At 41.7% G+C, this 23756-nt stretch overlaps 1 long non-coding RNA gene across 3 annotated transcripts; it reads left to right on the forward strand.

Annotated features, from left to right (window-relative positions):
- Positions 1-1144: 1144 nt before the first annotated feature.
- Positions 1145-16527, forward strand: LOC117505878. 3 transcript variants are annotated; one of them, XR_004559291.1, is made up of 4 exons: positions 1145-1641; positions 3244-3322; positions 6072-7001; positions 16005-16527. It is a non-coding gene; the product is annotated as an uncharacterized LOC117505878 (long non-coding RNA). The 3 variants fall into 3 exon arrangements; XR_004559292.1 differs by having other exon boundaries at positions 6072-6330; XR_004559293.1 differs by lacking the exon at positions 1145-1641 and adding an exon at positions 3107-3152.
- Positions 16528-23756: the final 7229 nt, after the last annotated feature.

A 23756-nucleotide genomic window follows, 5' to 3' on the forward strand; every position in this document is an offset into this window, starting at 1 on the left:
TTTTCAGTTCTTCACATTCATTTGTCTTCAGTAATTGTCTTCATACAGCCTCATATATTTATATTCTTTGTATGCAGGCAGACACGCAAGCTAGAAAAGACTAGACTCCAAAGCAGCTACCAGCCAAATTAAATTAAAATTAAAAATTCTAAGAGGAAAAGCTTCCAGAACAGAATGCACAGTGGCTTGAAGAATTATTCATCCACTTGGTATTTCATGCATTTTAATTTGTTCATGACATTTCAGCTTCATGATGAAGTGGTACAGAGGAGGATTTTCTTTCACCAAAACATTAACTCTAGGTTTGCATCACAGAGGTGCCTTCTAGCAAATTGTAGCTGAACTTTCAGCTCTTCTTTTTAATAAAAGCCTCCTCTGCACCTCTTCATCATGAAGCTGATTAACTGGAGATACAAAATGCTAAACTTACACTGTGCACAGTTTCTCCAATCACAGCCACAGAAGCCTGTAACAACTTTTGGGTTGTCTGGGTGTCTTGGTGGCTTTCCTCACTCTTCTCGTTCAGTTTTTGAGAACTGTCTCCTCCACACAGATTTACCACAGAGTGTATTTCTTCGTAAAGTTCAAGACATATTCTGTGACTTGGAAATGTTCATGTATCCATCCCCTGACTTGTCTGAAGAAAACTGGCAATTAAACTAATTATTTACAGGTATTATACCAAAGGGGCTGATTACTTATCCAACCCATCATCTTGGCTTTTATATTTTTAATTAATGTATACCAAATTGTAGAGATTTACTTTCAGTTTGAGTCTAAGGAAAATAATTCTAGAATTTTTTATATTGAGAAGCCTGACATACTTTTTGTATTTGAAATGCCATAAACAAATTAAATGCCTGAAATACCAAAGGGGCTGAATACTTTTGGAAGCCACTGTATGTCCAGGAGACTTTATCTGTCCTCAGCAGCTGAGCGAGGGAGGATCAGATGGTGCAGCAGGGCCTCTGCTTTCATAACAATCTCTTTCACACTGTGGCATGTAATGGATTTTAATGCAAGCGTCAGATTTTGAACTGTTCAAGTATCAGATGAAGCAAATAGTACTAGTTAGTACTTTCCAAATACCAAGTCTTGCTTTTCTATTGGTAATTTTGTATTTTGTTCTTCTCTCCTAGAAACAACTGCTCATTCATCTTTTAGAAAGACTTCGCTCTCGCTTGGAACACATTCTCGGATGCCTGCCCCTGGACCTGGACTTCTTAGAATTTACTTGCACACAAGAACTTGTATTTTTAAATGCTGTATCCAGTCAAGTAATGGTTTCCCCAGCCATTTTGGATGCACTGACAGAGCTACACAGTCTCATCATTTGGGAAAAAGACACAAGAGGGCAACATACTGCAGTTGTGCACTTTGAGCAAGGAACATCTGGGCGACAACAGATGGTCATATCCCCAGACTACCTTTGCAAGCTTCTGGAACTTAATTTGTCTGTTCCATGTAGAGCTAAACTGTTGGGGATGTCCAGACGTACAGTATACTGACGCATGGCTGAGTCTGATCTCTCAGTACGGGCACTCTACAACCCTGTGACAGATGAGGAGTTGGATCAGTGTGTAAATCCAGGCAGCCTAACTCTGGATATCGAATGATGAAGGCACTCCTGCAAGCTCGAGGGTTCGTATCAGAGCCTCCATGCACTGTGTTGACACCACCGGTGTCATAAACCCAGTGGTCTGTGTAGGATGTATTGCTCGATGAACGTACTCAGTTCCAGGACCCCTGTCTTTGATGCACATCGATACAAACCACAAATTGATCAATCTTTTTGAAAACAATGTACAATTTAAAGTGTTTTTCAGTTTGTTGGTATCAGAATGCACCATGGCACATTTTGTACTGCTAACCCCTTAAAATGGCACAAACCTTCTCTAGCAAGTGTGTGTGCGCCACCTTGACACTTGCAATAATTTGATCCTCGCAATGCTGCACAGTTCCTGGTGCCAGTGCGTCCCGCTTGATGCCAAGCCTGCGCCATATCATTTCATAGCCAATGACGCAGTTGCTGTCAGCATTTCCATCCATCCATCCACCCCCTTTGAGCGCCTTGGGGCAACTGTTTGTTGTGATTTGGCGCTATACAAGAAAAAAGTTGATTGATTGATTGATCCATCCATCCATTTTCTTCCGCTTTATCCAGAGTCGGGTCGCAGGGGCAGCAGCTCAAGCAAAGCCGCCTAGACCTCCCGATCCTCCGGGGGAACCCCAAGGCGTTCCCAAGCCAGCCGAGAGACGTAGTCCCTCCAGCGTGTCCTGGGTCTTCCCCAGGGCCTCCTCCCAATGGGACGTGCCCGGAACACCTCTCCAGCGAGGCGTCCAGGGGCATCCGGAAAAGATGCCCAAGCCACCTCAACTGACTCCTTTCAACGTGGAGGAGCAGCGGCTCGACTCCGAGCTCCTCCCGAGTGACCGAGCTCCTCACCCTATCTCTAAGGGAGCGCCCAGCCACCCTGCGGAGAAAACTCATCTCGGCTGCTTGTACTCGCGATCTCATTCTTTCGGTCATGAGCCAAATCTCATGACCATAGGTGAGGATCGGAACGTAGATCGATCGGTAAATGTCAGCACTTGTCTGATAAAACCATCTCTTATCCCCCCCAGAATCACAGAGAAATCATCTGCAGCTGCAGGTTGTCTCATGCATGTCATGCAGTGGAGAACACATTTGAAATCTTGTCTCAAAGGTAATTTTATATATATATATATATATATATATATATATATATATATATATATAGTAATGACTGGCAAAATGGTTGCGTTGCCATTCCTTCTCATGAGTAAGATAATGTATCTGTAAATTTATGTTTATTATAGCTGTAGTATCTCTTCATAATCTAATATAAGGTTCAGATGCTCTGCACGCAGTGACGTATTGTTTTCAAATAGGCTGTGCAACAACTAGGTCATGCAAGTGGCACGAAATTCATGTGTGCCAGAAATATTGAACATTTCAAAATGTTCTTTGTGGACTGGCACATAACTTCGCACAGTTCACGACGACTTCTGACGGGGATCGAACTCGTGCAAGTGTCAAGGTGCTTTAACACTCTTTTCTTGTGTACAGTACGTCCTGTGCTGTTGATAGATGACTTTTTTTTCTTTCAGCTACAACATTTTCCCATAAGGTTAGCACAGTTGTTTGGACAAAGTGCACATATTTTGGTTTATTACTAAATACGTCAGTGCCTCGTAGGTGTAATTGCGTTTGTGTTGCAGATCATGAATCTTGGAGCAGCCTCCTACAACCGCTGGCATTCTTCCATGAATCTGTTGAGAAGTTTGGCTGTCGTCTCAGGTGAATGATGATTAAACCAGGACTTTGTAACTAACAGTTCTAGCAGTGGTGAAAAGTAACATTTATTAAATTATTATATTTGAAAGATCCCCTTCAGGAGAAAAAACAAACATCAACAAAACTTTACTTGGAATACTTAAAATCTGAATTCCTCTCCCTCTTAAAGCAATACACCAACTTTTTTTTGTTTTGGTGTCTTCCCTCACCGCTGACTCCATGATAAGCAGATAGACACGATTCTTTCTGCTGTGCATCCAGAAACAGTAATGTGGCCAAAGCTTGCCCACCGCTGTTTAGCTTAGTTCAAATACTCAGGGGTGGGCAATTAATTTTTACAATGGGCCACATAGGGAACCTGAATTATGTCCGAGGGCCACACCATCGATAACGGCTGTCTCCCATTACAAATTTTACAAAAAATTACCCATTTAATAGCTTTTATAGGTAATTTTTATTATTGTAATAATATGCATGGTTGGGTAGGATTACTTTGAAATGTAATCCAAAAGTAATCAGATTACAAGTAATCCAAATGTATGTACATACATACAGGTATTCCTTCAAAGTAATCCTACCCAACCCTGTGTAAATATTTAATTATACCTAAATAAACCTCTCTAATGACTTAACATTTTTAATATATGTAATAATAATCACAGACCTCATGAGGGCCGGACAGAGACATGCAAAGGGCCACAGTTTGCCCGGGTCTGGTATAGCTAGTCTGACTGCCCACAGTCATCAACCATTCAGCAACTCTAAACAGTCCTGTGTGCTTGTTTTTTTTTTTTTTTACTGCATTATCTTCTACTATCATCATATTATCTTCTTCTACTCATAAACAGAGGCTTTGTTTTGTTGACCTACTTCCCCGGTGGTTTGTACAAGAGATGTGACGTTCGTGAACCAGTCAACTCATTTGAACAGCTCTAAAGTGAACGATGAGAAGTGATTGGCAGTTGTGAGCCGTTCATTTGTGAGCCAGTCTTAAATGCAAATTTAACCACCGTGGAAGTAGGTCAGCAAAACAAAAGTAGTAGAAGATAACTAACATAACGCAGTAAAATCAAATCAAGCCAAATCAATTTTATTTATATAGCGCCAAATCACAACAAACAGTCGCCCCAAGGCGCTTTATATTGTAAGGCAAAAGCCATACAATAATTACAGAAAAACCCCAACGGTCAAAACGACCCCCTGTGAGCAAGCACTTGGCTACAGTGGGAAGGAAAAACTCCCTTTTAACAGGAAGAAACCTCCAGCAGAACCAGGCTCAGGGAGGGGCAGTCTTCTGCTGGGACTGGTTGGGGCTGAGGGAGAGAACCAGGAAAAAGACATGCTGTGGAGGGGAGCAGAGATCGATCACTAATGATTAAATGCAGAGTGGTGCATACAGAGCAAAAAGAGAAAGAAACAGTGCATCATGGGAACCACCCAGCAGTCTAAGTCTATAGCAGCATAACTAAGGGATGGTTCAGGGTCACCTGATCCAGCCCTAACTATAAGCTTTAGCAAAAAGGAAAGTTTTAAGCCTAATCTTAAAAGTAGAGAGGGTGTCTGTCTCCCTGATCTGAATTGGGAGCTGGTTCCACAGGAGAGGAGCCTGAAAGCTGAAGGCTCTGCCTCCCATTCTACTCTTACAAACCCTAGGAACTACAAGTAAGCCTGCAGTCTGAGAGCGAAGCGCTCTATGATTAAAACAAACAAAAAGACAGTGACAACAAGCAGATGGTTTAGAGTTGCTGAAGAGTTTATCTGATGACTGTAGGCTGAGGCTGGCCAGCTCTACCCAGTGACACCCCCCCTTTTTTTTTTTAGCTGACCTATCCAGTGCCTGGCAAGTTTTGTCACTTATTCCTGGATGCACAGAAGAAAGAATGGAGCCTATCTGCTTGTCATGGACATGGAAGTGAGGGAAGACACAAAAACAAAAAATGTTGGTTGTCACTTTTAATGATTTATTCTCTGATATGTAGGTCATGTCAGTGTGAAGAATTAGGACAGGTCTTCTGCCACAAGTACTTTTGCTTTTTAGCAAATTTACAATCACATTTCATTTTGCAAAAAATTTGAGTTTATTTTGGCACACAAAACTCCTTGTCACAAAAAGTGTTTTTTTTTTTTTTTTTTCCCTTCTTCCCAGTTAGCACATGTGGCTGAATGGGTGCAGGCAGAAGGAAAAGCTTATACACACCTACCCCTTTTACTATTCCATTTTAATATATATATATATATATATATATATATATATATATTGAAATTTCTCTTCACAACAAGCTAAATAATAATAAAACAATCCAAAAGTAATAATATACCAAATCAGTAAACTTAATTGTCCATGCTGTAAAGAGAAGTTATATTATTTTTATAAGGTCTTTTAAAGCAGACTGTAGTTAATATTTTTGGGACAGTTATTCCAAATGATTACATTTTTTTTACAGAAAGTGTTTTTTTTAACAGTAGTTTGAGTCTCTAGTTTTTCAAATGATAATGTAGGAACATTATCGAAGTAGTATGTTAACATACAACTCAGAAAGAGTAATATTCTGGACTATTATTTATCACATTTGCATAGGCTTTAATGACATGCAGTCTGTAAGACCTCACTGTAAACACAGTGTGTTATGTATCAATACAAAATGAAGAAAATCAGAGGCATCAGAGGTTTTAACTATTAAAATAAGTTGGATATTTAAAATTTGTTGTGCACTTATGTTGATTAAAAAAAAACTTAATGAAACTTTTCTAGGATTGAGCGGCTGTGGAGAGACCTGTGGGCAGCTGTAACGTGCATCTACTATGATGTCCTCCACGACCTTGAAGAAGAGGGCGACCTCAGCATTGCCAATGATACACACATTTTCTGCTGCCACTTTGTGTTCCTCCCACACTTGCAAGACGACCTGCACATGTTTCACAGTGGTTGGGACAACCATCCGCTACAAACAGAGAGCCACATGACCCCAAACCAACTGTGGGAGTCGCACACATCACCAGAGAACACAGAGGTACATCGAATGTGATTTGAATTAATCATTTGGTTCACATTTGAGGTATTGACTAAGAGCACACAGAATTTTAACATGTGCCTGCTGTTACTGCGTGCAGTTAAATATGTTCTCTGTTTTTATGGTGTGGACATTCCTGACTGGGAAAACAGTGGACTTCCTTTGTGATGACCTGTTCAGCGTTGTGGTTCCACACAGCGTGCCCACTGACTGAAAGACATGGTCACTGTTCAGTTTTGTGAGCGGTTTGTGGATCTCTGAGAATCAGAAAGACTTCAGATTTGAATTTGCCTGTTCATTTTTTTTGCAGGCATTCATTCCATTCAGTATCATCAGTACTCAAATAGTCCATTTTAAACACACTTTTTTTGAGTGCAGAGATTTATTTTGTTGTTTTAAAGGACCAGATTAAACTGCAAAACCAGCCTGTACATTAAGAACCTTCAACTGTCTGACACTGAAAATAAAACAAGTGTAAACCCATCTTTTGATAACTTGAATAATTTAACATGTCAACATTTTACTAAACTACTGTTAGAGTTTTTCAGAGTTAGACCTGAAAAGTTTACATACACACAGAAATGATCACCCAGGAGAGACTGAATTTCTTTATCCTGCAGGAGAGGACGAACGAGAAGCTCCTTCAGAAAGAACTGTCGTCCGTCCTGAAGGTCCCGCCCCTTGCCTCTCCTTTTTATTGACTATCGTTACATACAGCATATAGGAATGACGATATCACAAAACAATGAAAAGACAGAAAGTCTGGTCTCACTCTGATATGAGCTGATGTCAGTTTGTACTGTTCCTGTCCAAGGATGAACTATTAATCAAAAGTACATATCTGCGATTAGTTAATCATGACCCCAGCCAGCCAGTCTGACATTGTAGATAGATGACCTGCACATTGAATGGACAGACGTCATCTGCTCACTGTTTGACAGTCTTAATGCACTTGAACCATTCAGCGTATATGATTGCTTTTGTCACTAAGTAATTACTTAAAGGAATAATGATACATAAGCTTTTACACCTGCATATATGAAAAACAGAACAGAAATCAAAGACATGATTACAGAGAGTACATCAAAGTGAAGACATTAATATTTGATAATACATATATCGACAATAAAGAGAAAAACCCTGTCATTCTTCCTCCCTGTTTATCAAATTTCAATGTCTGTATTGTCAATATCACAAAACCACCACCTCCGACTGTGGACTTTCAGTGGCCCGATCATTTGCGCAGAAGCATCAAACCCTTACACTCAGGAAGAATAATGTACACAAGATGCCCAGTCTAAACGAGGCCATTTGAAGTATCATGTGATTGCAACAAGAAAATGTAGTCACGGTCCAACAGCCACCCATCTACTGTAGCAGAAATCATCTGACGAACCAAAGACCGTACAATAGGGATCACGCAACAAATCATGACACTCAATACGCCTAGAAAAATCGCAAGTGGGGTGATCATTCTCAACAGGATGTGGTACCATGATCCTGAAAAGAGCCACGTAGCCCAGCCATTGTCTGGGACAAAGTCTTTAACTACAGTGCGTTCTAGCAACGTCAAATTTTGAATAGCTAAGCCAATGGAACCCCCATCGTCATCATTGTCAGGAATAAAAGTGCAACAGCTTTCACCCACCATGGCGCATAACCCACCCGCAGCCGCGGTTAATTGATCTAAAACCATCCTATCCTGCATTTCCATGATCCGCAGAATGGTCAGCTCCGCCCTTATGCTTTTTAGAGCCTCAACTGTGGAGTTCACAAAGTAACTAAATCGATAATTTAGTGTCTCCACGCGCAGCATCACCTTGCCCATGCCCACCCAGGGAAAGAGTGAGAGTAGGATCTTCTGGTCTGTAGACCACAGCTTGGCGTCTTGAGGCACGTCTGTTCCCCATATAGGGTCATGGGGAGCCAAGTCTCGCTTGAAGCGATGACTGGTCAAGGGGTGAGCCGTGGCTATTGGAGCGCATCTGCCTGTCCATCCTGCGGGGAGGGCTATGAAGGCATCATGACCACACAACCAGTACATGCTCACCTGAGCGCAAGTCCCCGTCGGGTCCGGTGCTTGGAAGTAATCTACACACTTGCCCCCATAAGGAGCTTGAGTGTGGTTAAAGCTTCCATCCAGTAGGTGAGTGCATGGCCCCAATATCACTTTACAAAATGGCTCAGCAGCCTTGCCCATATCAGTAATGGGACCAGAGAACAAAAGCTGGTCATTGGCATAACAGATGAGTTGAGCTCTGGGATCAAGGAAAAGATTAGTATGAGTATCGTATGTGTTGCCTCTACTGGTGGTTGGCTCTCACTGCGGTGTTGTATCACTTCCTGTTCCGGAGCACAGCGGTGTTTTGCAGTATCTGTTAGTTGTTTAATCTGCGTAGTTAGATTGATCTAGATAACTAGATAACGATTTGTTTCACAGTGTAATCTTCATGTGTCTTAACTAAAGCACTCCCTCTGCTGAATCACCTCTAAATTATTTACACATTATTCACTTTGTGTGTTTTTAGGAATCCGCTAGCTTACCGCAGCTACTAGCTCTTAGCCGGTTTAGCATGGCGGCTTCTCCTGTCTCTCCCGCACTTTTCTGCTCTGGGTGTGAAATGTTTAGTTATTCCTCGGCGTCCTTTAGCAGTAACGGTACTTGTAATAAGTGTAGCTTATTCGTAGCTTTGGAGGCCAGGCTGGGCGAATTGGAGACTCAGCTCCGCACCGTGGAAAATTCTACAGCTAGCCAGGCCCCTGTAGTCGGTGGGGACCAAGGTAGCTTAGCCGCCGTTAGTTTCCCTCCAGCAGATCCCGAGCAGCCGGGAAAGCAGGCTGACTGGGTGACTGTGAGGAGGAAGCGTAGTCCTAAACAGAAGCCCCGTGTACACCACCAACCCGTTCACATTTCTAACCGTTTTTCCCCACTCTACGACACACCCGCCGAGGATCAAACTCTGGTTATTGGTGACTCTGTTTTGAGAAATGTTAACGACACCAGCAACCATAGTCAATTGTCTTCCAGGGGCCAGAGCAGGCGACATTGAAGGAAATTTGAAACTGCTGGCTAAGGCTAAGCGTAAATTTGGTAAGATTGTAATTCACGTCGGCAGTAATGACACCCGGTTACGCCAATCGGAGGTCACTAAAATTAACATTGAATCGGTGTGTAACTTTGCAAAAACAATGTCGGACTCTGTAGTTTTCTCTGGGCCCCTCCCCAATCAGACCGGGAGTGACATGTTTAGCCGCATGTTCTCCTTGAATTGCTGGCTGTCTGAGTGGTGTCCAAAAAATGAGGTGGGCTTCATAGATAATTGGCAAAGCTTCTGGGGAAAACCTGGTCTTGTTAGGAGAGATGGCATCCATCCCACTTTGGATGGAGCAGCTCTCATTTCTAGAAATCTGGCCAATTTTCTTAAATCCTCCAAACCGTGACTATCCAGGGTTGGGACCAGGAAGCAGAGTTGTAGTCTTACACACCTCTCTGCAGCTTCTCTCCCCCTGCCATCCCCCCAATACCCCCCCCAGCTAACAATGGAACGTTGCCTGAACGTTGCCTGAACGTTACATCAAAGTGGCAGTAACGTTGCATCACAACGTTGTAGGAACATTCATTTGTAGACTCTCCAGAATGTTCCAGGAATGTTGCCAAGAACGTTGCCAACCAACCAACCTAGAACGTTCTCAGGAGGTTGTGACACAACATTGCTGCAACGTTGTTGCAATGTCCCCCAACACGAAGGAACACTGTGAACATTGCATGAGTCTGTAAATTGCAAGTTTATTACTTTAGAAGTATTATTACAATAGCAATGCATTAAGCCATGGACAAGTTCTCGGTAACTTGATTAGTTCTCATCCGCCCTCCAGTATTATTACAATTACAATAGCATTAAGCCAGGGATCAGTTCTCATCCGTGATGTTGTGACCCATGACTAAGGTTTAAAGATTGTTGTTATTTTCACTGTGCAATTGTATACACTAGAAAATGAAATTTCTTTTCTCAATCATTGACTTCAGTGCAATAAAACATCAGTAGAATAATTTACCTTACATAAATAAATAAACACATAAAATAATACAGTCATAGAAACAGGTAAAATACACTCCAATCTCTCAGGTACTAAGCCAGGTGACATCATCCAGTATTATTACAGTTACAATAGCATTAAGCCATGGATAAGTTCTCAGTATAAAATGAACTAGAAGGGTCAACGTTAAACAAAAACTGAAGATGTCTCCACCGCCCACCCTTTAAAGCAGCAAGGGGAAAACTTCAGCAAAAACTGAAGTTATTGTACTTGGCCCCACAAATCTTAGAAGCATGGTGTCTAACCAGATCGTTACTCTGGATGGCATTTCCCTGATCTCTAGTAATACTGTGAGAAATCTTGGAGTTATTTTTGATCAGGATATGTCATTCAAAGCGCATATTAAACAAATATGTAGGACTGCCTTTTTGCATTTACGCAATATCTCTAAAATCAGGAAGGTCTTGTCTCAGAGTGATGCTGAAAAACTAATTCATGCATTTATTTCCTCTAGGCTGGACTATTGTAATTCATTATTATCAGGTTGTCCTAAAAGTTCCCTAAAAAGCCTTCAGTTGGTTCAGAATGCTGCAGCTAGAGTACTGACGGGGACTAGCAGGAGAGAGCATATCTCACCCGTGTTGGCCTCTCTTCATTGGCTTCCTGTTAATTCTAGAATAGAATTTAAAATTCTTCTTCTTACTTATAAGGTTTTGAATAATCAGGTCCCATCCAATCTTAGGGACCTCGTAGTACCATATTACCCCATTAGAGCGCTTCGCTCTCAGACTGCGGGCTTACTTGTAGTTCCTAGGGTTTGTAAGAGTAGAATGGGAGGCAGAGCCTTCAGCTTTCAGGCTCCTCTCCTGTGGAACCAGCTCCTAATTCAGATCAGGGAGACAGATACCCTCTCTACTTTTAAGATTAGGCTTAAAACTTTCCTTTTCGCTAAGGCTTATAGTTAGGGCTGGATCGGGTGACCCTGGACCATCCCTTGGTTATGTTGCTTTAGACGTAGACTGTGGGGGGGTTCCCATGATGCACTGTTTCTTTCTTTTTTTGCTCCGTATGCATCACTCTGCATTTAATCATTAGTGATCAGTCTCTGCCCCCCTTCTCGGCATGTCTTTTTCCTGGTTCTTTCCCTCAGCCCCAACCAGTCTCAGCAGAAGACTGCACCTCCCTGAGCCTGGTTCTGCTGGAGGTTTCTTCCTGTTAAAAGGGAGTTTTTCCTTCCCACTGTGGCCAAGTGCTTGCTCATAGGGGGTCGTTTTGACCGTTGGGGTTTTTCATGGTTTTTGTATGGCCTTGCCTTGCAATATGGAGCGCCTTGGGGCAACTGTTTGTTGTGATTTGGCGCTATATAAGAAAAAAGTTGATTGATTGATTGAACATCAGTCCCGGATCCAGACCGGTTTGGACCGATGTAGTTGCATCGGTCAGATTTTTTTTACGCATTGTTCGTCATCAGTTAAAAAAAAAACTCAAATAATCCTGAATAGTGCCGAACGTGTCCCCGTGGTGAACACAGCTTTTGATTTGTTCCCACAATGGTGGGTGGATCACAAAGGTGGATCAAAACAAACATAGCGTCAGTCCAGTCGAGTTGATGATCATGGCATCCAGGAAAAAGTTGTGCAAGGAAAATTGGGCACTTATTTCATGTCTCCCCCACACCTTACAGAGGGGGAGGCATAAGTTCTCAGTATAAAATGAATCACTTCTCATCTGACCCATGACTAATTGTGGCATCATCACTCATGGCACTGCCGTCCATGGCATCATCATTCACTACACAATGGTCCATGGCATCAGCATCCACATCGTCGCCCAGGGCTTCATCCACCCCAGCATCTGAGTCAGCATTAACACCAGTACCAATTCTTTCATCCTCCTTCTTTGCCTAAAAAAACAAAGAAAACCATTCATAAAAATACTATACAATAACTTCTATAGTACCAGTCCCCTCAGCACAGTGAAGTACAAGGGCGCTCAACCAGTCCATGTATTAATATGCAGGATCCTTAATGCAATATCTCAATTTTTACAATTCATATTTTAATTTTTCAGAGGATACTATTCAATGGTTTCAATCCTATCTTTTGAACAGAAAGCAGCATGTTGTTGTGGATGGTGCCACATCCTCGTATCTCCCTAGTTATGTTGGTCTTCCACAAGGCTCAATATTAGCCCCTCTATTATTCTTTCTGTATAGAAATGATCTCCCCGATGTGTGCTCTGAACTAAATATGCAAATGTATGCAGATGACGCAGTAAACTTGACCCAGGGAAAGAGTGACAAAATATCTGTAGACCTCACAAATGCACTATGTAAAATACACAAATGACTACATAAAAATTGTCTTCTGCTGAAGACCAAAAAACTGTATGTATGATGTTCACCAAAAGACCAATTAAGTTAGCCAGATCCCATGTTTTCTTGGAAGGGGAAGAACTGTGCTTGTGAACCAATTCAAATATCTCTGAGTGATATTAGACCCAAATCTTACATTCAAAAAACGTATCAAAAAGGTAAAATCACACTGTAAAGTTCAATCGATCTAATTTTAAACAGATAAGACCGTTTATTACAATAGATGCGGCCAAATCTTACTTACACTTCATGTCACATATAGAGTATTGCATTACAACATGGTCCTTTGCAGGAACAACTGTACTGAAACCAGTAGAACAATTGTACAAAAAAGCCATAAAAATATTGGACCAAAAAAGATTTCTCATCACCGTCCAATCTAGAAAAATATAAGCTTTTAAGTTTTGAGAATTTCATGCTCTTTAAAATGTGTTGTGCTGTGTACAGGTCCATACACAATTTGGCCCCACCCCCTCTGAGGAACAATATTAACAGGAAAAGTAACAATGAAATTAACACCAGATCCTCCGCTAGGTGTGATTGCGAGATCAAATTTAGAAAAACTGTCTTTGCTCAAAATGTACTCTGTATTAGGGGTAGTAGCACATGGAATACTCTGCCAAAGACAATCAGGTTCAGCCCCACATTTGCTTTATTCAAGACACAGCTTAAAACATGACTGAAAGAAAACCAAACCTGTAATCATTACGAGTTAAAGACATGCAGAAACAATATACTTTCATATACACGCACACGACAACACATAGGTAAGATTAACGGTACTTGTAATAAGTGTAGCTTATTCGTAGCTTTGGAGGCCAGGCTGGGCGAATTGGAGACTCGGCTCCGCACCGTGGAAAATTCTACAGCTAGCCAGGCCCCTGTAGTCGGTGCGGACCAAGGTAGCTTAGCCGCCGTTAGTTACCCCCTGGCAGATCCCGAGCAGCCGGGAAAGCAGGCTGACTGGGTGACTGTGAGGAGGAAGCGTAGCCCTAAACAGAAGCCCCGTGTACACTGTCAACCCGTTCACATCTCTAACCGTTTTTCCCCACTCGACGACACACCCGCCGAGGATCAAACTCTGGTTATTGGCGACTCTGTTTTGCGAAATGTGAAGTTAGCGACACCAGCAACCATAGTCAATTGTCTTCCGGGGGCCAGAGCAGGCGACATTGAAGGAAATTTGAAACTGCTGGCTAAGGCTAAGCGTAAATTTGGTAAGATTGTAATTCACGTCGGCAGTAATGACACCCGGTTACGCCAATCGGAGGTCACTAAAATTAACATTAAATCGGTGTGTAACTTTGCAAAAACAATGTCGGACTCTGTAGTTTTCTCTGGGCCCCTCCCCAATCAGACTGGGAGTGACATGTTTAGCCGCATGTTCTCCTTGAATTGCTGGCTGTCTGAGTGGTGTCCAAAAAATGAGGTGGGCTTCATAGATAATTGGCAAAGCTTCTGGGGAAAACCTGGTCTTGTCAGGAGAGACGGCATCCATCCCACTTTGGATGGAGCAGCTCTCATTTCTAGAAATCTGGCCAATTTTCTTAAATCCTCCAAACCGTGACTATCCAGGGTTGGGACCAGGAAGCAGAGTTGTAGTCTTACACACCTCTCTGCAGCTTCTCTCCCCCTGCCATCCCCTCATTACCCCATCCCCGTAGAGACGGTGCCTGCTCCCAGACTACCAATAACCAGCAAAAATCTATTTAAGCATAAAAATTCAAAAAGAAAAAATAATATAGCACCTTCAACTGCACCACAGACTAAAACAGTTAAATGTGGTCTATTAAACATTAGGTCTCTCTCTTCTAAGTCCCTGTTGGTAAATGATATAATAATTGATCAACATATTGATTTATTCTGCCTTACAGAAACCTGGTTACAGCAGGATGAATATGTTAGTTTAAATGAGTCAACACCCCCGAGTCACACTAACTGTCAGAATGCTCGTAGCACGGGCCGGGGTGGAGGATTAGCAGCAATCTTCCATTCCAGCTTATTAATTAATCAAAAACCCAGACAGAGCTTTAATTCATTTGAAAGCTTGACTCTTAGTCTTGTCCATCCAAATTGGAAGTCCCAAAAACCAGTTTTATTTGTTATTATCTATCGTCCACCTGGTCGTTACTGTGAGTTTCTCTGTGAATTTTCAGACCTTTTGTCTGACTTAGTGCTTAGCTCAGATAAGATAATTATAGTGGGCGATTTTAACATCCACATAGATGCTGAGAATGACAGCCTCAACACTGCATTTAATCTATTATTAGACTCTATTGGCTTTGCTCAAAAAGTAAATGAGTCCACCCACCACTTTAATCATATCTTAGATCTTGTTCTGACTTATGGTATGGAAATAGAAGACTTAACAGTATTCCCTGAAAACTCCCTTCTGTCTGATCATTTCTTAATAACATTTACATTTACTCTGATGGACTACCCAGCAGTGGGGAATAAGTTTCATTACACTAGAAGTCTTTCAGAAAGCACTGTAACTAGGTTTAAGGATATGATTAATGCCATATACCAACACAGTGCAGAGTAGCTACCTAAACTCTGTAAGGGAGATAGAGTATCTCGTCAATAGTTTTACATCCTCATTGAAGACAACTTTGGATGCTGTAGCTCCTCTAAAAAAGAGAGCTTTAAATCAGAAGTGCCTGACTCCGTGGTATAACTCACAAACTCGTAGCTTAAAGCAGATAACCCGTAAGTTGGAGAGGAAATGGCGTCTCACTAATTTAGAAGATCTTCACTTAGCCTGGAAAAAGAGTCTGTTGCTCTATAAAAAAGCCCTCCGTAAAGCTAGGACATCTTTCTACTCATCACTAATTGAAGAAAATAAGAACAACCCCAGGTTTCTTTTCAGCACTGTAGCCAGGCTGACAAAGAGTCAGAGCTCTATTGAGCTGAGTATTCCATTAACTTTAACTAGTAATGACTTCATGACTTTCTTTGCTAACAAAATGTTAACTATTAGAGAAAAAATTACTCATAACCATCCCAAAGACGTATCGTTATCTTTGGCTGCTTTCAGTGATGCCGGTATTTGGTTAGACTCTTTCTCTCCGATTGTTCTGTCTGAGTTATTTTCATTAGTTACTTCATCCAAACCATCAACATGTTTATTAGACCCCATTCCTACCAGGCTGCTCAAGGAAGCCCTACCATTATTTAATGCTTCGATCTTAAATGTGATCAATCTATCTTTGTTAGTTGGCTATGTACCACAGGCTTTTAAGGCGCTCCTATTTCTGTGCAGGACCCTGAGAAACAGAACCAGATCAATGACTGGATGCTGATAAAGACTATTAAGAGGAAGAACTGGTCATCTCCAAGGTGGGAAGGTCCATTCCAGATGCTACTGACCACCCCCACTGCCGTGAAAATTGCAGAAAGGTCATCTTGGGTGCATCTATTCCACTGTAAAAGACAAAGATACCTGAAAGATCCCGAGCAAGACAAGGGGAGCGACGTGTAACAGTGTCGGCTGATGGCCTATAGGCCCAGTAACAGCTGGAAGCGCATCACAACAGAGACAGAGAGTGACCAGGAGTGAACAAAGACCAGAGGTTGAAGCAGGTGCCAAGGTCCTGAAGCAGATGAGAAACCAGCTACAACTGAGGAGAATCCTGTCCACGTAATCCAGGATTAGAAGCAGACGTACTACAGGCTTGAAATAAGAGCACTGACATGATCAGACCAGGAGAAAAGAAGCAGACGAAACTGCATCTTTGAGAACGGGAGACAATCCTGTTCTATCCCTGTGCACCTGTGTTTAAAGAAAACACCAAGAACAGGGCACAGGACAGAGTACATGACACATTATTTTAATTCCACTTGCAACATGCTTTACACATACTGATGATAGTACAGATTTATGCACTACAACTGAAGGGAACTAACATAAAAAGAGTTCCAGATTCCCTCAGTCCCTTGCTGAGCAGAACTGAGACTGTGAACTGTCACCTTCAGCCCCTAAGCCCAGACAAATTGAACCTTTTTGAACTGTCACCAAAGAAAGAAGACATCTTCAAAACCAGAACTGTTGTCTCTCCCTCTCTCCCTGCCCCTGGGGATGAAAAAAAAAAAAAGAGAGAGAGAGAGAGATTGAGAGGGACATAGCAACTGGTTATTAAAAATACTGTTTTAGCTATGGAGAGCTTTGCTGTCCGAGTAGGCTGCAAACTGCGCACCCTGATGATGATTTTGACAATTATTGCTGTGATTGTGGCGTTTACTGTGTGGTGGTATGAAAAAAAATATGAACCATGTTATAATTCAGACCAGAAGGAAGGGATACATTTATTCAAATTTGGTGACAAGCATCTTTACTAACTATATGCATGTGTCTTCTCAAAACCAGCAGAAAAACTTTGCAATAACAGGTTATTGTACAACGCAACCTGCTTAATGATAGTCAATATAGGTTAAGGTGCAATAGAAGCGATTAATAAACACATAGAGTTTGTGGAGTTAATCAGGGTTCTGTGTAGGCACCAAAGTTATAAGTTATGCATATTGTATATCAATGATTTATGTAAAGTCTCAGATGTGTTTAGAGAGTGAAGTTACAGATGATACGAACTCATTTAGTTCAGGAGATAATTCGTAACAATTATTAGATGATCTGGGATCAAAGATGATACAGCTGAAGTTGGTTCAATTTGATATGAACAAACTGTCACTAAGTTGGTCTAAAAAACTAAAATGTTATCTGAAAACTATAAAAAGGATGAACAAATACAGTTAAACATACAGGTTATCTGAAAACTATAAAAAGGATGAACAAATACAGTTAAACATACAGGGAGTAAATGTAGAACCTGTCAGAGAGAACAAGTCGTTAGGGGTGGTCATCGATGTCAGGATCAACTAGACAGCACATATCCAACATAGTCAAGAGAAAGCACTACATACTCTGTCTTGCACTCTGATTGCGCCTTGACTTATGGTGCTGACGTATAGGGCAATAACTACAACACTGCAGTACAACCATTATTCAACCTTAGAGACAGAAAAAAAAAGAAAGAGGATTAAGAATAATTCATGATGCAGGTTATCGGGATCATACCAATCCACCGTTTATTAAATCAAAGATTTTAAAACTCCATGACATGATTTAATTTAAGACTGTTCCATTGATGTATAAAGTAAAACATAAGCAAGTACCTTTCAGAATTCAAGGATATTTTATGCAAGAGAAGGAATATATAATTTAAGGGATTTGTATCATTTTAAAGCTGTGGGCGCAAGGACGACCAGGAAATGCTTCTATGTCTCCGTTTGTGGCCTTAACAATTGGAATAAGCTACCTGAGAAACTCCAATGATGTCCAAATATCAATCACTTTAAATATTTATACAAAGAAATGGTGTTCTACGGGTATGTATCTGATGGAAACCACTGAACTGACTAACTATGTGTTATGATTTGTTGTATGAGTCCTCTTGCTTGATCAGTGGCTCAACGGATGATTTCCACCACAATTGATGGCTTATTGCTGGACCATTACTATGTTGCGTTATTGTTATTGGAGACTGAATTATGTCAACGCGTCCCGACAGGGAAAACGGGTGGTTAGGTACACTGTAAGTTTTTGATATTTCTACAATGATAATGTTAGACGTGTAGATATTAATTTGGATAAACAGGGGGGAAGAATGACAGGGTTTTTCTCTATATTGTCAATATATGTATTATCAAATATTAATGTCTTCACTTTGATATACTCTCTGTAATCATGTCTTTGATTTCTGTTCTCTATTTTTATATATACGTATATGCATGTGTGAAAGTTCATGTACCATTATTCCTCTAAATAATTACTTAGTGGCAAAAGCAATCATATGCATTGAGCAAGTGACCATTCAATGTGCAGATTGTTTATCTAGAATGTCAGACTGGTAGGCTGGGGTCATGATTAACTAATCACAGATGTGTACTTTTGATTAATGGTTCAGCCTTGAAGGAGAGCATGGCAACCTGACATTGTTATGGAAAGCTTAGGAGACAGGGCTCATATCAGTGTAAGACCAGGCTTTGTGTCTTTCCATTGTGTTGTGATATCATCATTCCTATATGCAACGATATTCAATAAATAGGAGAGGCAATGGGCGGGACCTTTAGGACGGACGACAGTTCTTTCTGAAGGAACTTCTTGTTTGTTCTCTCCTGTACAGGATTAAGAAATTCAGTCTCTCCTGGGTGATCATTTCTGTGTGTGTGTAAACTTTTCAGGTCTAACTCTGAAAAACTCAAACACTAAAAGTCAAGCTTTCAAATGACTTAAAGCTCTGTCTGGGTCTTTAATTAATAAGCTGGAGTGGAAGATTGCCGCTAATCCTCTGCCCCGGCCCGTGCTACGAGCATTCTGACAGTTAGTGTGACTCGGGGGTGTTGACTCATTTAAACTAACATATTCATCCTGCTGTAACCAGGTTTCTGTAAGGCAGAATAAATCAATATGTTGATCAATTATTATATCATTTACTAACAGGGACTTAGAAGAGAGAGACCTAATGTTTAATAGACCACATTTAACTGTTTTAGTCTGTGGTGCAGTTGAAGGTGCTACATTATTTTTTCTTTTTGAATTTTTATGCTTAAATAGATTTTTGCTGGTTATTGGTGGTCTGGGAGCAGGCACCGTCTCTACGGGGATGGGGTAATGAGGGGATGGCAGGGGGAGAGAAGCTGCAGAGAGGTGTGTAAGACTATCTAGGTATCTAGGATCGCACATGCCGTGACGTCACAACATATGTATGGATTGGCTGATTACCAAGGCGACATTCACTTACTCGGGTGGTTTGAAAAATATTACCGGTCCGCGAAAAATATCACAAGGGTGTATTGCTATTTATTCTTTAGTGTTTTATCCAATCATATTGGCGTATCATTTATAGGTATATGATAAAGAAATAACTGTTTCCTGTGAACACCTCGTGACTCACACACCTCCATTTCATCCCTGTCTTATTGAAGTTTAATGAAAGTTTGTTTCAGTCAAACCATATTTTCATTGTGTTAATTTCTTCACTGATTTCTTCCAGAACTATCTGCCAAACTAGAAAACTGCTGCATCCTAGTAAGAGCAGAATACTACTGGAATAAATTTGAATAAGGAAAGTTTTTTTTTTTTCTCACTAAATGGATGCTGCACTCACTGCAGTTTATTGTCTGGAATAGTCCCAGATTGCATTTCAGAGCTTCTAGAATTCAAACATTTTCATGCAGGTGGTGTTGGGGGATAATTTTGGGTTTCAGCTTTTTTTGTTTTTCATCACTTTCATCCCTGAATATGTCAATCGTGAGTCACGTTTGTGCAGATTAAAGTCACTAACTGGGACTCATGTCTTGTTGGGAGAAAGAAACGAGAATTGTCCTCCGTTCCGTTCACACAGCCCCAAACGCTGCGCGGCTCTCTGCCGAGTCAAGTTAGAACGATAGAATCCAGTCAGAATTAATAACTTCAAAGTGAAACACTGTTTAAATTAAATGACACCTCTTTCCAAATGTAATACAAACAAACTGCAATCGATCAAAACGTTTTTTTCCTCCCAAAATGAGACGTCCTGCGCTGACGTGCAGCAGCCGGCTGAGCTCAGCTCAGAAGTACGGAGAGATATTCATGCCAAAATGTCTAAAAGGAAATGCTTTGGACAAAAACTACAGATTTTATTTATTTTATTTATGTCCAGAGATCAAGGATCCAAAATGTTGAATGTTGACATAGAAAACCTGTAAAGCCTACTTTTAGTACACAGAAAATCCACAAGAGGCATCGATAAGGAATCGGATCAATAAGCGGAATCCATAATGGCATCAATATTGATAAAATCTTATCAATACCCATCCCTAGTCAGCACACGATTTGAGTACCTTTCCAGGTACACCATCAGGGCTGGCCACCTTCCTGGGGTTCACCGCCTTCAGCACACGTCTCACTTCATGTTCCTTAAGTGTTAGCGTGCTAGTGCTGGAGGGTGATGGGTGTGGAGTTGCTGCTGGTCTGTCTGCTTTGAAGCAGGCAAAGAAGCGGTTCAGCTCCTCTGCCAGCGAGGAGTCAGACCTAGCATTTCCTGGGTTGCTGCTTCTGTAGTTGAATACTTGATTTATTCCCTGCCACATTCCTTCTAGGGTTGTTGACAGCGAAGTGGTCCACTATCTTTTTCTTATTTACTCTATCTTTTTCTTCTTTCTAAGTCAATTGAGAACACTTTCTCATTTACAATGATGACCTGGTCAAGAGACAGCACAACAGCAGGAGAGAAAAACAGAGATTCACAGTACACATACAACAGTGAAAAACATACAGTAAAACAACTGCAGAAACAACAACAATGAAACAGAAAATGTTAAGAATTAAGCTATACATTATTAAAAACATGTGCAATGGTCTTGTAAAATGTTAGAAATTGAGTAGGCAGCCTTGGCCTCTCTGGTGCCTCTTTTCAGATCGGACCTGGCTGCGCTGTACAGGGCCCTGTCCCCTGATTTAAAGGCGGTGTTGAGGCTTTTTAATAGGGACTGGACTGCGTTGTTCATCCAGGGCTTCTGGTTTGGAAAAACCCTGACCCTTTTGTTGACGGTGACAGTGTCAACACAGTTCTAAATGTAGGACAGTACGGTGTCAGTGTACTCCTGCAGGTTGTGGCTGGAAAAGAAATCCCATACAGTTCGTGAGAAGCAGTCCTGTAGCTGGGAGAGCACTCCCTCAGGCCAGGTTTGGATTGTCTTTCGTGGTGGCTTTGTTCGCCACAGCAGGGGGGTGTAGGTGGGGGTGAGGGACAGGCAAAGATGGTCTGATCCAGCCAGATGGGGGAGGGGAGTGACTTTGTACGTGTATTTAATGTTTGAGTAAACAATAGTCCAAAGTATTTTCCCCTCTGCTGGCACACTTGACGTACTGGACAAACTTAGGGAGCACAGTCTTTAAACACGCTTGGTTGAAGTCACCAGCAACAATACAAGCTAGACAATGATCGTATAAGTGGAATTATGCAGCAAATCATAACACTCGGGCCCAACAGTACAATAACTGGGGTAAGTAGTTTTAACAGGATGTGGTACCATGACCCAGAAAAGAGCGATGAGGACCAGCTATTATCTGTAATGAAATCCTTACTCAGAGTATTTCTCAACATTGTTAAATTTTGAATGGCCAGACCTATTAAACCCCCATCATCATTGTCTGGGATGAATGTACAACAGCTTTCCCCCACCATGGCACACACTCCACCTGAGGCCGCAGTTAATTGATCCAAAACCATTCGGTCTTGCATTTCCATCATCCTCAGAGCTGACAACTCTGCCCTTATGCCTGTAAGAGCCTCAACAGTAGAGTTCACAAAGTGGTTAAATTGATAGTTTAGAGTTTCCACCGTAGCATCACCTTGCCCACTCCTAACCAGGGGAAGAGTGACAGCAGGACTTTCTGGTCCATAGACCACAGCTTCGCGTCCTGACCGGGCCAAGTCATGCTTAGAGTGATGACTGTTCGAGAGGTGAGCGGCTACGATGTAGGAATGCTGAAAGGTGGTTATTGGGGCACATCTGCCTGTCCATCCTGTTGGGAGAGCCACATGTCTACCCGGGCAGATGTTTCCATCGGATCAGGTACCCGGAAGTCGTCTGCACATTTGCCTTCGCCAGGAGCCTGGGTATTGTTGAAGCTCCCATTGGGCAGGTGAGTACATGGCCCCAAAATGATCTCACACAGCGGCTTAGCTATCTTTCCCAACAGGTGAGGCGAGCTCTGGGATCAAGGAAAAGATTAGTGTGTATGGGTGCATCAAGTTATCCTTCTGCAGATAATACATTTTTAAATGATATATTCTTTGGTGCCTCAGTGGTTATGTAGGAGCCCATGTGTTGTTGGACTGACAGATTAAGTAGCATATGTAGCATGGGACTGATTGCTGACATTAACACATGCGGAAACAGAAGACTAACATTGAGAAATGGCAGTGGTTTTATGCGTGGGTGTGCTGCAGAAACAGGCATCAAAGAGCACACATAACAATTGGCTAAGAACGTAGCATACCTGTACCACATGTTCATCTGGTATGGGTTACGTGGAGCATCAAACATCCACTCAAAACTCGATTGCGGGCTTACTCGCTTCTGGTTTGAGTTATCACTTTGTTTAAAAATTTTCTCATACCACCAAACAGTGGATGCCACAATTATGGCAATAATAGCAGCAAGGTGTGAGCCTCACACCCCGCTCTGGCGGCAAATCTTTCCATGGCTGGAACAGTTCCGTAATACCTCTCTTTTTATTTTGTTTTTTTTTTCTTCTCTCTTGGAAAATAGATGTCTTCTTTCTTTGGTGACAGTTCAGGATTTCAGTTCAGCAGTTCTGGGCTAGGAGACTGAGGGAATCAGGAACTCTTTTTATGTTGTTTTCCTACGGAGGTGGTGCATAAATCTGTACTATATCAGTATGTGTAAGGCATGCTGCAGTTGGAAGTACAATAATGTGTTATGTACTTTGTCCTGTTCTTGATGTTTCCTAAACACAGGTACACAGAAATGGAACAGGATTTCGTCTGCTTCTCATCCTGGTCTGGTCTGGTCTACTTCTTTTGCTCTATTTCAAGCCTGTAGTCCGTCTACTTCTCATTCTGGCTTGTGTTGATAGGACTCTCCTCGGTTTTAACCGGTTTCTCGTCTGCTTTTCTCCTCGAGCAACTAGTCTGCGTCAGGACTCTGGATTGGCTTAAATTCCTTTTCTGGTGCAGCTTTATCTTTATCTCGCCCTTGATCACACTCTGGTCACCTTCTCTTGGTGGTTGTCCTAATTCTATGGAGGGACGGACATGCTTCCAGCCATTGCTGGACCTATACAGGTCATCAGCCGACACGTTACACGTCGTCTGCTTTGTCCCTTTCAGTATCTTTCAGATATCTTTATCTTTTGCAGTCGGATAGATGCACCCAAGATGGCCTTTCTGCAGTCCTCACTGCAGTAGATATGGTCAGCAGTACTTGGAATGGACCTTCCCACTTT

Source organism: Thalassophryne amazonica, unplaced genomic scaffold (genome assembly GCF_902500255.1).
Source record: "Thalassophryne amazonica unplaced genomic scaffold, fThaAma1.1, whole genome shotgun sequence".
In the NCBI taxonomy this organism is placed as follows: Eukaryota; Metazoa; Chordata; class Actinopteri; order Batrachoidiformes; family Batrachoididae; genus Thalassophryne; species Thalassophryne amazonica.